This window comes from Falco punctatus (genome assembly GCF_963210335.1).
Source record: "Falco punctatus genome assembly, chromosome: 7".
Taxonomy (NCBI): Eukaryota; Metazoa; Chordata; class Aves; order Falconiformes; family Falconidae; genus Falco; species Falco punctatus.
In genome coordinates, this window is record NC_137587.1 from 1,792,844 (window position 1) to 1,807,630 (window position 14,787).

General features: G+C 52.5%; 1 long non-coding RNA gene across 5 annotated transcripts in view; it reads left to right on the forward strand.

Annotated features, from left to right (window-relative positions):
• The window catches only part of LOC308067313, a 51,133-nt gene extending 36,347 nt beyond the window's left edge, over positions 1–14,786 (forward strand). Inside the window, exons 2-5 of one of the 5 annotated variants that reach the window (XR_013929521.1) lie at positions 482–1,800; positions 3,327–3,898; positions 8,773–8,882; positions 13,612–14,786. This is a non-coding gene — a long non-coding RNA (uncharacterized lncRNA). Of the gene's footprint in view, positions 1–481; positions 1,801–3,326; positions 4,178–8,772 lie in introns of those variants that run through there. The other 4 variants (XR_013929520.1, XR_013929523.1, XR_013929524.1 and 1 more) reach the window with 4 other exon arrangements.
• The last annotated feature ends 1 nt before the right edge of the window (position 14,787 follows it).

The window sequence follows — 14,787 nt, forward strand, 5'->3', positions numbered from 1 at the left end:
TGCTCACAAGCTTTCCTTAGCCTTTTATTTACTGGGAGGTGCTTTTTAGAGCGTTTGCTTCTTCTGGCTGGCTTAATTCAGCTAGATCATGGTGCCCCTGTTCATGGCCTGTCTGTAAAACCCAGAGCTAAAGTGCAGCCCCTGGAAGGACCATCAGTGAACCTCTGCTTCTCCCCAAGACCTGCAGAGGTGACACAGAAATAACTGTGTTAGTACCAGTAGGGTTACACCCATGCAAAACGGACACGAACAATGGGGACTGGGGCTGCGCAGTGACCAGGAATAATATCTGCTGACCCTCAGGGTGCAGTTTCCCATCAGCTTAACCTGATCTGACCGTGGGCTGCTGGTGAAAGGGTGGTCCTGCTCTTCCTGCCTGCTCCTAGGCATATGTTCCTGACACCTCCCTTGCGCTGGAAGCTGCAATCCTGGAGGCTACAGAAAGGACCCACAGAATTTTTTTCTTTTTTTGGTAAATTAGTTTCCTGCCGGATCAACAAGCCAAAGCGAATCACCCTGCCACAGCAATGTATGAGGCAGGAGATCACCAGGTCAGCTAAACCTAGAGTTTGACTGGATTCAGGATAACCAGAAAACTGAGCATCTGTCTTCTATACCGACCCTTTACACTACAGCCTCTGGGGAACCACCCTGCTCTCCAACGTGCAAAACCATCGATGTAACAGCGCAAAGCAAGTCGTGTGGAGTAGCCGGTATCAGGGAGAAGGGTGAGACAGAGCCTGGGTCTCAGCCCACACCCGCACCGCCCACGGCAGCTGCCTTCTCTGTGTTTCCCACGCTCTTCCTCCAGCTGCAGTTCCACCCGGGGCCCAGCACCAACCGGACAACGCTCTGGAGGGAACCTGGGGCACTTCCACAAGCTACTTCTGCTTCAGCTGCGGCGGGGAAAAAAAAGCAATGGGTGCAATAGTTCTGATCCTCTCTCCCACAGGTCCCTGGGAGCGGGGGTGGGGTGGCCGTGGAGGTGACAGCGGTGCCCTGGCTCCCTGGGCTGCGCTCCTGCCTGTGACGTGGTGTAGAAGTGGGCTACCAGCCTGCTCTGGCTGAGGCCAGGCGTCCTGCGGCGTGAAGGGCTAATAACTGGGAAAGCCACTGCAGGTGCAGAGGGGGCTGTGAAAGGGCAACGGCAAGGCAGGTGCATGGGCAGCGGAGAGCAACAGAGGTGGAAGGGGGCTCCGAGCAGAAGGCAGCATGGTTCAGGGACAAGCGCTGTAATCCCAGCAGCTGGTTGCTCCAGGGATTTGGATGGTGTGTTTTCCAAGGAGCACTGTGGGGGAAGCTTATTTGCAAAGGTGCACAGGCAACTGCAGCCCTCTGAGGTCGCATGCATGTTCTGCAAGGAAGAGGTGTGCACACTCAGTGACACAGTTTGCACGGGGTAAACCCCAATGCAACAGCCCCTGGACGTTTTCCTCTGTCATTGTTACACGCTTAGTTGTCCATTTGTATTCTCAAAATTCAGCCTCCTGTGTTTCATCTCTTACATGGGTTTCTTCTCAGGTTAATTCCCCTCTGGCTTCCAGGAGAGCGGGATGTGACCCCTCCTGACATTTGTTTAGTGAGTTATGCTTGCCTTCCGGAGAACACAAACAAGCTGTTGGATTTCCTCCCCTCAGCTTTAGCTCTGGTCCGGCTCCTTGCTGCACTTACTCCAGCCTCACGCCGATACAACAGAGATTGGCATCGGGCTTCTCGAGTTCTGCTTGCAAGTGTCTATGTGATTGAGAGTTTGTGCTTCATTTTCAAGAGGGATTGATGTCCGACCACATTAAAAGAAGTGTAAGTGTTTATTCCCCCTGATTTCACTCAAACTGAAATGTCTGACTGTCTTTAAGGAGCTAGTCTTAGTCATTTGAGAAAGTCACTTGGATTTAGGTCTGTAAATAGTGATGTCATTTCTAAAAATAAGCCTCGCACTCCAAAGGCACCCAGACGATGCCAACATTGTCCTGACTGACTGGGCAGCCCTCCTTTCCTGCAGGTAAGAATTTGAGGGCTATGATAAGAAAAATGAAAATAATCTCCATCTCAAAACAGCCAGATCTGAATGTAATTACTGACAAAACTGTAAACCCAGCTTCCCAATAATGTTTGAAAACCAAAATGAAGCATCCTCCTCGTTCATGGGAACAGAAATTGTATTCACATAACAAAGAAAGTAGGTAAGAGGAAGTATATTGAGGAACTCAGGAAGCGAAAAGTCTTTCATTGCTATATTCTTGCAGGAGCTAATACAAAGCAACATGGTTAGTTGGCCCTTCAGCAGCTTCCTATTTCCATCACCATACTGCTTTAATCTTTAAGGTACTGAACATTATGTTTTTCTGAAGTTAATTTGGACAAACCTGACGCCTCATGGTTTGTGTCCAGCTGAGTCCAACTCTAATAGGCTGCCCAGGGAGGTGGTGGAATTACAGTCCCTGGAAGTGTTTAAAACCCACACAGCTGGGGTGCTTGGGGACACGGGTTAGGGGCAGGCTTGGCAGTGCCGGGGTAACGGTTGGGTTTGATGGTCTCAAAGGTCTTTTCCAGCCTCAATGCTTCTATGGTTCTGTGAGTCGCTGTGCACAGATGTAGGATGGCAGATCTGGTGGAAATTGGATTTCAGTGATAACTTTCCCTCCTCTCCTTGCTCTTTTATCTTTTTGTCTGCCACAGCATCTCTTGGTAGAGCTTTTATTCCTTGCGTTTTCCTTCTTGTTTTAACCAATGTAGAGGAATTATAGAGGAATGAAGTTGAGTTAATTAATAATATACAGCTGTGGGCTGGCTGCAGGGGCGGTGGGTTGGCTGACGTGGATAAGGTGCAGCTGTGGCTGGTTCTGTTAAGTAGTTAAATAGCTCTGAGGGATACAGAAGAGGAGTACCCAGAAGAAGCAGAGGGAGTATTCTGCATGTAGGAGAGGCAAGTAGCAGGGTGGACTGTCCTGAAGAGGATGAAGAAACAGTATGGACAGTGGATGAACCTTTGAAACCCTGTTGGGGATTGGTGGCCGTGCGGGGGCAAGGCATGGGAGCTACTTATTGAAGTTAACCTGGTATGGTATGGTAAAAGCCTTGTTGCAGCCGGCTGGTTTAGCTAGTGCTGTGAAAGACTGGGGGATGAGGAGCCTGGTGGTGTGTTATGCCTGAGCATCCCAGCTTTAGGCTAGACTGACAATGTTAAGGCCAAAACACTAGACTGTTATTCCTGAGTAAATTAACCCCACTTCTAGGACCACTTTGATGTGTGCAACAGGGGTTGTCGGCCCAGCATCATTTTCTCTTCTCTCAAAGGGCACTAATTTAATTCTTCATGCCCACAGGTTGTGGGAGGAAAGGCCCCTGTGCTGTGCCTGCCATCAATGCCCCTCTGGAGGATGCTTCCCAGACACCTGTGACGAGCCCTGCATGAATAAAATGAATTTTGCAACCTTGGTGAGTGCACTGCTCTCTGGAAGCAGAGCCACCTCATGACCCGGACTGCACATGCCCACTTGGAGAGATGTTTTTGGGAGGCTCAGGATCCCTCTCCATAACACTGAGCCCCACTGGGCAGAGGAGATCAGCCTGGGGAAGAGCCCTGCCAGCCTGCCTTGCTTTTGGCACGTTGGAGGCAGTGGTACAGTTGGGCCTTCATCCAGGAGAAGGGAAACCCTCAGCCCCTGTGTGTGGTGGGGTGAGGCTCTGTCCCTTATGCATCTGCTAAGCTGGGGTTCAGGAGGACTGAAGTCACCTCGAGTTCCCTGGACAACTGCTCCTGCACTGAAATTAGCTTATGTGCAACATACTCCTCTGCTTTGACCTCCCTGCAGATATAGGCTGGGCATTTCCCTGCAAACTGCCCTGCTTTATGCTGGCTGTGATCAACAAAATGCCACTGCTATGGCAGTCATTGGTAAGTCCTGGATGGAGCCCCAGCCCCTGCCCACCTTCAGGAGCTTCCCATGGGTGGTGGGAAGGGGAGTTTTTCTGGGATGGGCCCCCTGCAGCCAAAAAGTCCCTGGAGCAGAGCTGAAGAGCAGACACTGAGGTTTCTGTATGTGCCTGTTTCTTCCCTGGAAAGCAAGAGTTCAGTGGCACAGGACAACACATGGCGATAAGGATTTTTTCTTAATTGTCAAAAGAACTGTCTGTTTCTAAGGTGATTTTTAATGAAAAGTGTTTATCAGCATTGCAGTCAGAAGGGTGGAGGATGCTCTGCTTTCTCTCAAGTTGTTTCTCTTTCCCTTCATTTTAAAAAATGAGGAGGGAGGGAGGGAAAGGAGAGCCAGAGCTGGAGGTGAGGAAGAACGTGAAAAGAAATGTTTTTCAAAGGGAAACTTTCTATTTAGCTTTCTTCACTGCATTTTGCAAAACATGTATTGGAAGTGGAAGCACAAATTCAAAAGGCCAGGCGGTGTCCTTGGTGGCAACAAACCTGCTCGGTGCCAGGCTGCCTCCTTAGGCAAGGACCCAGGGACCTTCATGTTGATCACTGTCTTCCTGAAAGCATCCCCATATCTGGGCCATTCATTTCAACCAAGCTGCTTTGAGATGGGGAGGATGTCCCAGACGTGTGGGGATGGACCCCCGTGGGCATAGGCTTATATCTCGGGTGCATTCAGGGCAGGCAGGGATGTGGGCTGAGGTGTGGTGAGGGGGAGGATGAGGGCAACAGGGCTAAAAGAACACTAAAAATTCTAGCAGTGGTTACAACTAGCCAGGTACAGCAGCTCCTGCTGCTTGCAGGCTGCGTACTGGGTACCGCTCTGTTGTTCAGCACCGCAAAACAGGGAGACTATGAACTGCCACTCACAGCCCCCTCCAAAGTTTCAAAAAAGACATTGCTGTGTAAGAGGAGCCAAGCTGGTGTGAGGGGTCCCCTGCTAACCGTGGTCACCTGTCCTCACAGCTGGCGGCAGCAGCACAGGGTGGGTCGGTGGGTGCTAATCATGGGGTATTGTGGAGCCACCTGGTACGGTGGCAGAGAAACCAGCTGTCCCTGCAGGCTGCTGCCAGCGGCTTTCACTTCGCCTCTTCTACTAAGCCCGGCTTCACCATTTACTGCTTTCCCAGAGTCCAATGTGAGGTGGGCTTACGGAACAGCAGCACTGATCTGCGCTGGGTCCTGGGACTCCTTCCCCATGTCACACGGGTGGCACTGGCTGCGCACCTTCCGACTGCCGAGGGAAGATCCTTTAAGAAGTAGAATATCTGCAACGTAAGATCAAATCGCTTGCCCTGAAAATCCAGTTCCCCCTCCCCAACAACGTGGCCAGTGATGCTTCAGGACAACATCTCCATGTCAGTTCCTCCGCATCCCTGGCTGGATAGGAAGGTGGTACGAGCTGCTCCCCTGGGCTTGGCCAGCCTTGACGCAGTGGTGGGACAGGCAGGAGCTGACCCAGAATACCCAGCCAGTGCCACGAGGCTGTGCCAGCGAGGGCACAACAGGACTCCTGTAGCCCAAAGGTAATCAGACTTGTTCCTGAAGCGAGGCATTTTATCGTCCTTATCTTCGCTTGCTTAGCTACTGCACAAATGTTACAACTTTCTCATCGGATTTTGGTGCTTTCATTTTGGGTTCCAGCTGAAGTCAGGAAGCGTGGCGGTGGGTGGAAACATATAAACCCCAACATCTTTAAAGTGCGAGCCTGAAAACGGGATAGGTGTCAAGGCAGGTTAATTTTACAGCCCACCAGTGCTGGCAGCATCACTCCTGGTATTCCCAGAGCCATGCACCTTCCCTCTGACCTCACCGACGATGCTCGGCTACTTGCAAGGAAGTAAACAAAAGGGACTCATGGGGACTTTGGTTCCATAGAAACAGCAGGGAAAACGTTCATGCGTGCCAAGTGGAAAAGGACTAAATCAGTGGGGAAGGAAATTTTATTGTCACAAGTTCAAAGGGGATGTTACAAACAAGAGAGTGGGGGTGGGTGGGGGGGGGGGTGGGGGAGGGAAGGGAAAACTTCAGAAAGCACTCCCTGAAGTCAGATCACAAAATACTACTAACGAAGCCTTGCCTTGGAGCAGTTGTCAAATATGATGTGGTATTTACATCAACAGTGACTCAGGCAGCATTTACTACTTCCCCTTTAAACCCAGCAGGACGCTGCCTGCCCGCGGAGGTCTGTGGATGCTAACCCTGCCGTGGGCCCAGCGCCGGGCAAGGGGGTGGCAGGGGCACAGCCCCCTCCGCCACGCGTCCCCCTGAGCCGGGGCTGGCTGCGCGGGGGAGCAGTGACCAGCGCTACAGCTGCCATGGGGACAACGCGCAGAGACGTTTGTGCACCGGGAGTCTGAGGCCCCGGCTCCCGGTGCTCAGCCTGCCGGCTCTTGCCGAGCAAGGGGCTCGCTGCGGGCTGATCCCGGGCTGATGCGGTGCCAGCAGTGCCGTGGGGCTGGGGTGGGATCGCCCGAGGCTATGCCATCTGTCCCCAGTCCCCAGGGCCAGCCGGCTGGGGCATGCTGGAGGGCAGTGGGAGCTGCCAATGCCCCTTCCCACTCTGTCAGCGGCAGGAGGGATGGCATCGGGGTGGGCTGGCGTGGTCCAGGGGACGCTCCGCTGGGACGTGGCAGGTCTGAGAGCCCGGTCGTTTGATCTCACCGTGGCAGTGGCAGCTTTTATCACAAATGTGAGCCCCTGATTTGTAAAGAGGAGAGAATGTCCCAAGGTTCAAAAGGGGAAATATCTAAAGTCTGTGATGAATTTCACTGCAAGCCAAGTGCAAACATGGCTTTGGGTCTTGGAGAAGGAGATTCAGGGTTACAAACACAGAGGGGTGATATAATCCAGCCACTGGATCGTTCTTTTATTTGCCATTGCTTCCTCCAGTTGTGGCAGCCCTTTGTAGACAGACGAGTGGAGGGTTCTGCAATTCACAGGACGAAGTGGTCACCGCGTCGAAGTGCTGCTGGTGGCAATGTTTGCATGTGCCTACGTGCCACTGTGCACTTCATGAAGGCTGAAAAAAGGTAGCTCTCATACCCCTCGTTCCCCTGCGGTCTTGAAAGGCAAAATGGCAAAGCGCTGTGAGCAGCAGAGCTACCCTCAGGTGGGCTGTGCCCTCCAGTTTGGGGCACAGCATCGGTCCGGGTACCTCCTCTGGGGACCCCTCAGCTCTTCACCCCCCCATGGAGCGGTAACACAGCTTGTTCAAGGGATCAGCAGGGAAATGAAACGCAAGGTCCCTGCCTCTCCTGCTACCACGTAACTGCCAGTGGTCATCCAAGCTAGCCCACAGCCAGCTTTTGAAGCAGTAATTAATTTCGATAAAGCTGCCAGGCTACGTTTCTCCTGCTTGCATCACTCTGGTGGCAGGCTACAGAATCTGGGAGTGCCTCAGTCTAGTCTAGGAAATAAAACCTACAGGTGATCACGTTTGAGATGGCTTAAGGGCTGTGATGCCTAGTGTTGCTGCATGCTCCAGCAGGTCTGAGTCACATTGGCTGGCTCCATCTCTGCCGGGTGAAACCCCACGGATCGCACCTGCGCTGCTGTGAAGCCGTGGGCTGGCGCCGTACCCTGCTGGAGGTGCACCCGGGCTTGCGTCTGAGCTCACAGAGAAGGCACGGCAGCTTTATCAGCTCCTTTTGGCCATCGGGCTCAAAGACCCTTGGTCTGGGGCTACATGGGCTGCAAGTGGGAGGGTGTTTTCCAAATCCTTCTTTGTGCCAGCTTTGCTCTTCTTTCACCCTCAGTGCAGAGTACGTGACTGAGCTTGTTATCTTTGCCTCTCAGATGATTATTTGTTCGCGTTACTCGTTGAAACTTTGTGGCATCCTAACACTCTCCATAAGGATCTCTAAGAATCTCTACCACAGTGTCAAAAGCACAGGCATGTGCTCTGCAGTGTCAGGCTTTTGTAAAGTTGTTTTAACAAGCTCCTGCTTTCAATTAGCGAGTAAACTCCTTGGGGCACGAGTCTGGCTTCCCATCGGTCCTGGCAGGCACTCTGGTACTTTCTAAGCAAATAATCCTCGTCCTCATCTTCCTACTCAGGCTGGCAAAAATCCAAAGGTAGCTCAGATTTCGGTCACTCCCGTTCCCCCACCTGACAGGGCTGCAAGCAGGTGTCTGGGGTGGTGTTGCACACTACCTTCAGGTCCACTCTGTGCTCCTTAGCATCGGGAAGAGGGCATTTGGACTCTCAGTTGCTCAGCAGTGTGAACAGGACATGAGCAAGATGCAAATCGCACCTGTGCGAGTGTCACCTGGCTAGCTTCTCCCTAGCTTTTCCAGTTTACTGGGCTTGTGGTAGGGCCAGGTCTCCCCCTGCTTGCTAGAGCTTTAGCCAATTCAGCACTTGCCTGCTGGGATTGTGACCCCTCCCATTCCCCATGTGTTTGTTTGAATAGATAACTCCTTTTATATATATATACTTGCTCTTTGGATGGAGGGGAAACCTTTATTGTTGTCTCTGAGCTTCTGCAGCATAAAGTTCCAGGATTCCTCCATTCCCAGCTGCTGGATTCAGAAAGCTTTTCCTTTTCAAGCTTCCTGTTCACACAGGGTGGGGGTGGGAAGTGGGGGACGAGAGGGGAGGTTAGGCATTGAATAAAAGGAATTAACCATTTCCCTTCTCTGACCTTTGGGAATTTCCGTATGTGAAAGTGGCAGCTTGTGTGTCTAAGAATTATAAATGATGGGACCTCGCGAGTTACTGAATGGATGTGTGACCAAAGCCCCCAGGCTGCTCCCTGAGCGGGGCTGGGAGTGGGGAGGGCAGCGGGGAGGCCCAAGAAGCAGGAAAGGCTGTAGATACTGAAAGACTTCATGTTTTATAGGAATGAACACCGCTTATCGTGCCTGGGAGAGCTCACGCTATTGCAGCTGCCCTCCGCTGTGCCTTCGTTTGTCTTCTGTTCCCAGCGCGCAGCAAAGAGGAGGCCAGGAAGTAAGTTTCCATGAGAAGCTCTCATGACTCAGATCTCCCTCCTGTAGGGTTTCATCAGTTTCCCTAGGACAGGGTCACCATCCTGAAAGGAAAAGAGCCATCCTGACTGGTGTTAAACCATGTGTGCATTTGATAAACATAGCGTGTGCATGCACAACCCTTTCTAGGCCCTTAAAACAGACTTGACAGGGCTTGAAAGTGGACCTTGCATTGCTGTTTCTGAGAAGCTGGTGTCTGCCCTCTAAGCCACCCTTGCCCACGGTTCCTGGGTGCTACCAGTGTCGGTGTGCACCCTGGCGGGCTCACGGCTGCCCCTGGGATGTGCCTGTGCCCACACGCACAAGCAGGGCCAGGGCGTTTGTGGGGTGAGGTGTGACGCCCCCATTGCCACTGTAATTTGCAAGGAGCACCAAATACCCCTGGAGGTACCCCCCAGCAAGCTGAGACCTGGCGTGGGTGGATTAAAACCTAACACAGCCACACCTGGATGCAGTAATGAACATGTGTGTGCGCGTATTGGACTGATGGAGAGGAGTGCCGAAGTGGTACCCCACGGGGACACGCTGCAGCGCTGCTCAGATGCTCGCCTGGGCAAGTAACCCCAAACAGACCTAAGCGAGTGCATGTTGCTGTACACACACAAGCTGATGTCCTCTGCAGCCCAGATACTGGTAGCGAGAGGCTCATGCCTGTACGACCTGGGTTAGCAGTGGGCAGCCTGTGGCTGCTGCCCTCCTCCCGGGCCAGCTGCCAGCCAGCTGTGCCATGGGCCCCTGGCTGGCACCCCAGGGCTTACGCACCCGTGTGCACCTCGAGAGGCAACTTCATCCATGGAGGTTTCTGCTCCCTCTTTCTGCTCGCTCCCCCTAATCCACAGGGAAATTCCTGAGCTTCACTTCCCATCATCTCCCTGAAGCCACGAGGCTCCCAGGCAGGTGAGGGGAGTTAGATGAGCCTGAGGGGTTTGCCACACAGACAGGCGGTGGCAAAGGCTGGTGGCTGATGAGGGTCAACAAGACTGGTGCGAGTAGCACAGATGGGGCTTCAAGTGTGGCATCGGAAAACCTGGTCCTGGCCTCCCATCCCCAGCTGAGCACGTGTTCCCACAAACAGGCGTGCAGGGACCTATTGCAAGGCTTTGGGCAGCGTGAGCCCACAGCCCCCTTCTCTCCCTTCTGCTTGCGAGGAACTGTTTGGGATGCGTGTGCCCTCCCTGGGCACCAGGGTCTCGCTGCCTGGGCTTGTGAGCTACGTTCTTGCCTGGGCCCAAGAAGCAGCCCCCAGCAGAGCACGCACCTCCACGCTGGCAGCCGGAGCATGCTCAGCTCTTCTTTCTTCACTGGCCATGGCAGAGAGGTTTCCTTAACACAGGAGAGAAAAAAAAACCCAACCCCAGACCTGCTCATACTCACTGCTGGCTGCGATTTGCAAGGCGCAGAGGAAAAAATATGTTGCTCAGCAGGGCCCCTGCTGTATCCTGTATGGCATTTCTGTGGAACTAGCCAGGCCCATCTGTCTAAGCGTTTACAAATTGTAAACCAAACAGGGATGACCTGGGGAGTCCCAGGCCTGCTGCTTTGCTAGGACAACAGGACCAGAGCGAGGGCAGTCCGCTCCCCACCATGCTGCCAGAGGATGGAGATGGAGGGAAGCGGGTGGCCTCTTGCCCTGTGGGATACAGGAGCACCCCACCTGCGTTTAGGGGGAGCCCAGGGGGGTGCTCTGAGTGGGTTGCGAAAGATGTCCTCCTCACCCCTCCTTTTCTTCCTCTGCTGCGGGATGATGGGGACAGCTAAGAGGGAAGCGTGTTTATACTCTGTAGCTGAGCATCTCTTGTCTGCTGCTGCCCTCAGCACTTTCACCAGCCTGTAGATGCGACAGGGACCAGCCGGTGCATCAAAGGCTTGTTAAGTTACTGCTGTGCCGTGAAAGAGAGGGAGAGAAATCCTGTTGACTGTGACGAATTAGAGGAGTTCAGGGGTGGCACTCACCCTTTTATTGGAGAGCTGCTTGGGTCTGTGCACTGCTAAAGAGATTAAAGCAGCGTGTGGCATGTTTCTGGTTCTGACAGAAACTTGAACACGCTCTAGTGGAGCTATAAAGAGAATGGCCACATCAGTGGCAGAAGGGCTGGGGGGGGTTGCAAGTGATTAGCCATACTTGGAAGGCACCAGGGGGCTGTGCTGTGAACTGTGCGTGAGGTGCTGAATTCTCCAAAGCGTGGCGCTTGCAGCACCGCGAGCGGGCTGTCTCTTCCCACAAGGGTTTTTGGGCATGCTGTGCCCTCACGGGACCTCTGGCAGTGTTATCTCCTGGGGAACGAGACCCTCAGTGCAGGGCTCAGCCCCCGCCTGCAACAGTCTCCTCTAGGGATGGAGGGGGCTTGAGGCAGGTGTGTGTCTCCATTCCCATTCAGACCTTGGTCATTCAGCAGTCAGAAGTGAAAGCATCAGATCTTGGTATCACACAATTAATGCCAATGTGATAAAAAAAAAGGACACACACACCCACACGAATATCATTTATCGGGAGTTAAGATAGTGCCTAAGGCTCAGGATTCACTTGGGCTTCTAAGGCACCAAGCTGACCAAGGATGGGGAGCTAACTTGTATCTGGTTACTCTGAGCTGGATTTCCTAAAGGTTTCAGGAAAAATGGCCATTTTGAAGGTGGCAAGTGGCAGCCATTCTCTGCCCCGAGAACACGCTCAGCAGCTAACCCTACCACCTGGTGCACCACGTTCCTAAGCAGGACATCTGCTCGGTAACAGGGACACAGCTTACAGAGCTGAGGATGTTCAGGGCAACCTGGCACACAGGGCTTGGGGAACGGGCATGCCTGGGAGGAGCATCACAACTTGCCAGGCACCGTTTTCCCCCAGTGTACCCCCAAGGTGGGGTTATGCTGGAGTGCTCCAGCCGGAGCGGGCAGGACCCAGATCGGTCATTCGTGTACTGAAGTAGATCTTCATCAGCTCTCCAGGTTATCAGAGCTCACAGTCAGGTGGGCTCAGAAGTGGCTGCAGTTTATGTGTGGTAAAACTGGAGATGGAATTTCAGTGGAACGAGACACTTTGAATCTCCAGGAAAACGGCCAGCAAGAGGTTAGTAGACAGGCCGCTGGGGCAATGATTTCAAATCGGCCTGAATGACAATTTTCAGCCCCTAAAGCCCCTTCAAGAAGTCAACACGTGTCACACTCCCTCCTGCATGACAGTATCAGCGACAGCTTGGTAAAGTCTAGGTGGCTTCCCAAGAAGCAAAGGTAAAGCAGAGATGACTCGAAATACAGGGGACTCCGTGAAAGTGAGGAAAGAAATCAAAGAGCAAGCCCTAGGAGGAGCGCTCAGGAACAAGAAGTAGAAAAATCTCTGTCCAAAGATGAGAGTAAAGCATTGCCAGTGTGAGAGGTGACAAGAGACCCTCACAGATAATGCCATGACAGAAATTCAATTCTCTGCTGAGGAAGCTGATAGTAACGCAATTTTCCCACCGAAAGGAGTCAACTGAAGGCAGTCGAAATCAGGGGTTTCCACATTCCTGTGAAAATATTTGAGATTTCAAAAAATACTGCTCTTCCTATCTGTGTCAGCAGAAAGCTGAGACCTTTGGAAAAACATATGAGAAAGAATCCAATTCCTTCTTTCTTTTCTCTCGCCTCATCACAAAAATGGGAACAGCTACATACGCGGGACTGCGGCTTGGGTTCGTGTCCCTGCATGAGGTGACGTCCGGCGAGCGCACCGCCCTCCCCACCAACAGCCCAGTTACTAACCTGGGGAAAGTCTAGATGCAACTGGAAAGACCGACGGGCTCGAGTGGGTCAAAGCGTGCCCTGGGCTCCTCATCCCACAGCCGCAGGCAGCAACCAGAAGCAGAGCTGGGCACAGCCTGGCTCCTCTGTCCCACCAAAGCAGAGCACGGAGGGGGAGCAGGGCGGCGCAGTCCGGGGCACCTGGGCTGCATGGACCCAGGAACTTGAAAAGCCCCTCCCAGTTAGGTAAAAGAGATGTCGGGTTTATAGCCAGTTTTCATCAGACTTGAGAAATCTACCCTATAGAATGTCCAGGAACTCAAATAGCTCTTGCAGATCTGGATTTTTAATGAATCATTATTTGCACACACACGAAAAAGAACCCTTTTCAGATTATTTCCAGCCGGTTTTGGTTCTAGCAGGAATGTTTCCAGTGCCTTACTACTAATGAACAATGAGAGATGCTAATAATGCCATAAGGTCAGAAAAAGAGGTAGGGAGAGCACGCACAAGAAACACGAAGCGTACAAATGTGAAAGGACTAGTGCATGCAAAATAGCTGGCACTGTAAGCAAGGAAGCGGGAGATGCAAGTCAAAAAATTAAATGCCTGAGTTGGAGGCCTGCTTAAAAGTGTACGACGGTGGATTTGCCAGCAAATCCACCAAAAAAAAAAAAGTTTAAAAGTGCCTTTCAGTGCACTTGGAGAAAAGCTCAGGAACCCCAGGAGAATGCTGCTGGAGTCAGCACTACCGAGAGAGGCTGAATGCGACGCGCGTCCAGCTGCCTTCAGGAGTTTTGCAGAGTTTGCTTCTTGTGGGTGGCAAAGGAGTGATTGGGGCAAAGTTAAAGGAAAAGCAGGCTGAATTCTGGCCTGCCAGGCCACCTTTAAAAACCATTCATCACAGAGAGCACAGGATAGAGGAAGTCGCTCATTGTTGTTGCTCCTCAGAAATCGTTTGCTATCCTTCTTCACAGATTTGGGAAGTTAAGATACTAGCATCATCTGAGACATCTGATGGACCATCTGAGGGAATCCCCACCCCAAGAGGTGCTGGAGAAGGCAAAGCAACGGCCTGGGGCTTGACAGGACTGAGTGGTGGGAGACCCCTGGGGCCTGCCGCAGGCCTCGGCAACATTTGAAGAGTCCAGTGTTCAGGGAGTGCTTTTGGTGACGTGCCCAGAAGATACTGGAAAGTCTACAAACTACTATCCACAGTTACATAAACTAATGGCTCCGCAGAGTGTTTATCCTTCATTTCCAGAGTTAGGAGTGTGGTGTTCGGCTGGTATAAACCGGCATGGCCAGTAGATGACTCCTCTTCTCCTTCATGTCTTTCATTCAGTCGTTCTCCATGCCACTCAAGTGAGCTCAGACTAACTGATTTATAGTAGCAGTCAGTAAGAAAATAACTAAGCTTTGAGATCCTGGCTTTCACTGAGCAAGATCTTAGGTGGATTAATACACACAGTTTTGCTGACTTGCCAATAGCCTCAGGCTTTTGATAAGCAAGTGATCTGGCCAACCTGAGCTCTCAAATCACAGTCAAAAAATTTCTCGCAGTGTTTGGAACTCTCCCCTGGGTGCTAGTTTCACATTCCTAAGCAAAAGGTACAACATACTGTTTTCTGGGATTTGAGTTTGCTTGCTCTGGCACGTTACATTAAACCCTTGAAACCCCAAACTCATATTTGCAATACCAGTTGGGAAGGTTTGGGAAATGTACAGGGCATCGTCAGCTGCAGCAGAATTGGGGCATCTCCTGGTTTCTCCCCAGGCATCTAAAATGTTAGTGAACATCCCCTGCCCACACGCAGTCCTCCTTGGATGCTCACTTCTGCTGCCTTCCCCTGCTCCAGCAGCATCCTGCGGGCTTTCACCCCATCGGGCCCCTCGGCTGTCCCAGCACACCAGGCACTGCCCATGGCAGTGGGAACTTGCTGCCTGGGCTTCCCCACCGGTGCCGGTGCCGGTGTCAGCACAGGCTGCACTTCTCCCAGCAATGCTCCTCCGGACCTTGCTGGGGACCCAGAAATGTGACCTTCCCTCCAGCCTGCGCAGACGCCGGTGGCACCAGCTTCCTGGCAGCAGTGCCGCGCCAGCCGTGCCGGGCCCCGCTGGGTAAGCCAAACCACATTCAGGCTTGGTTCCCA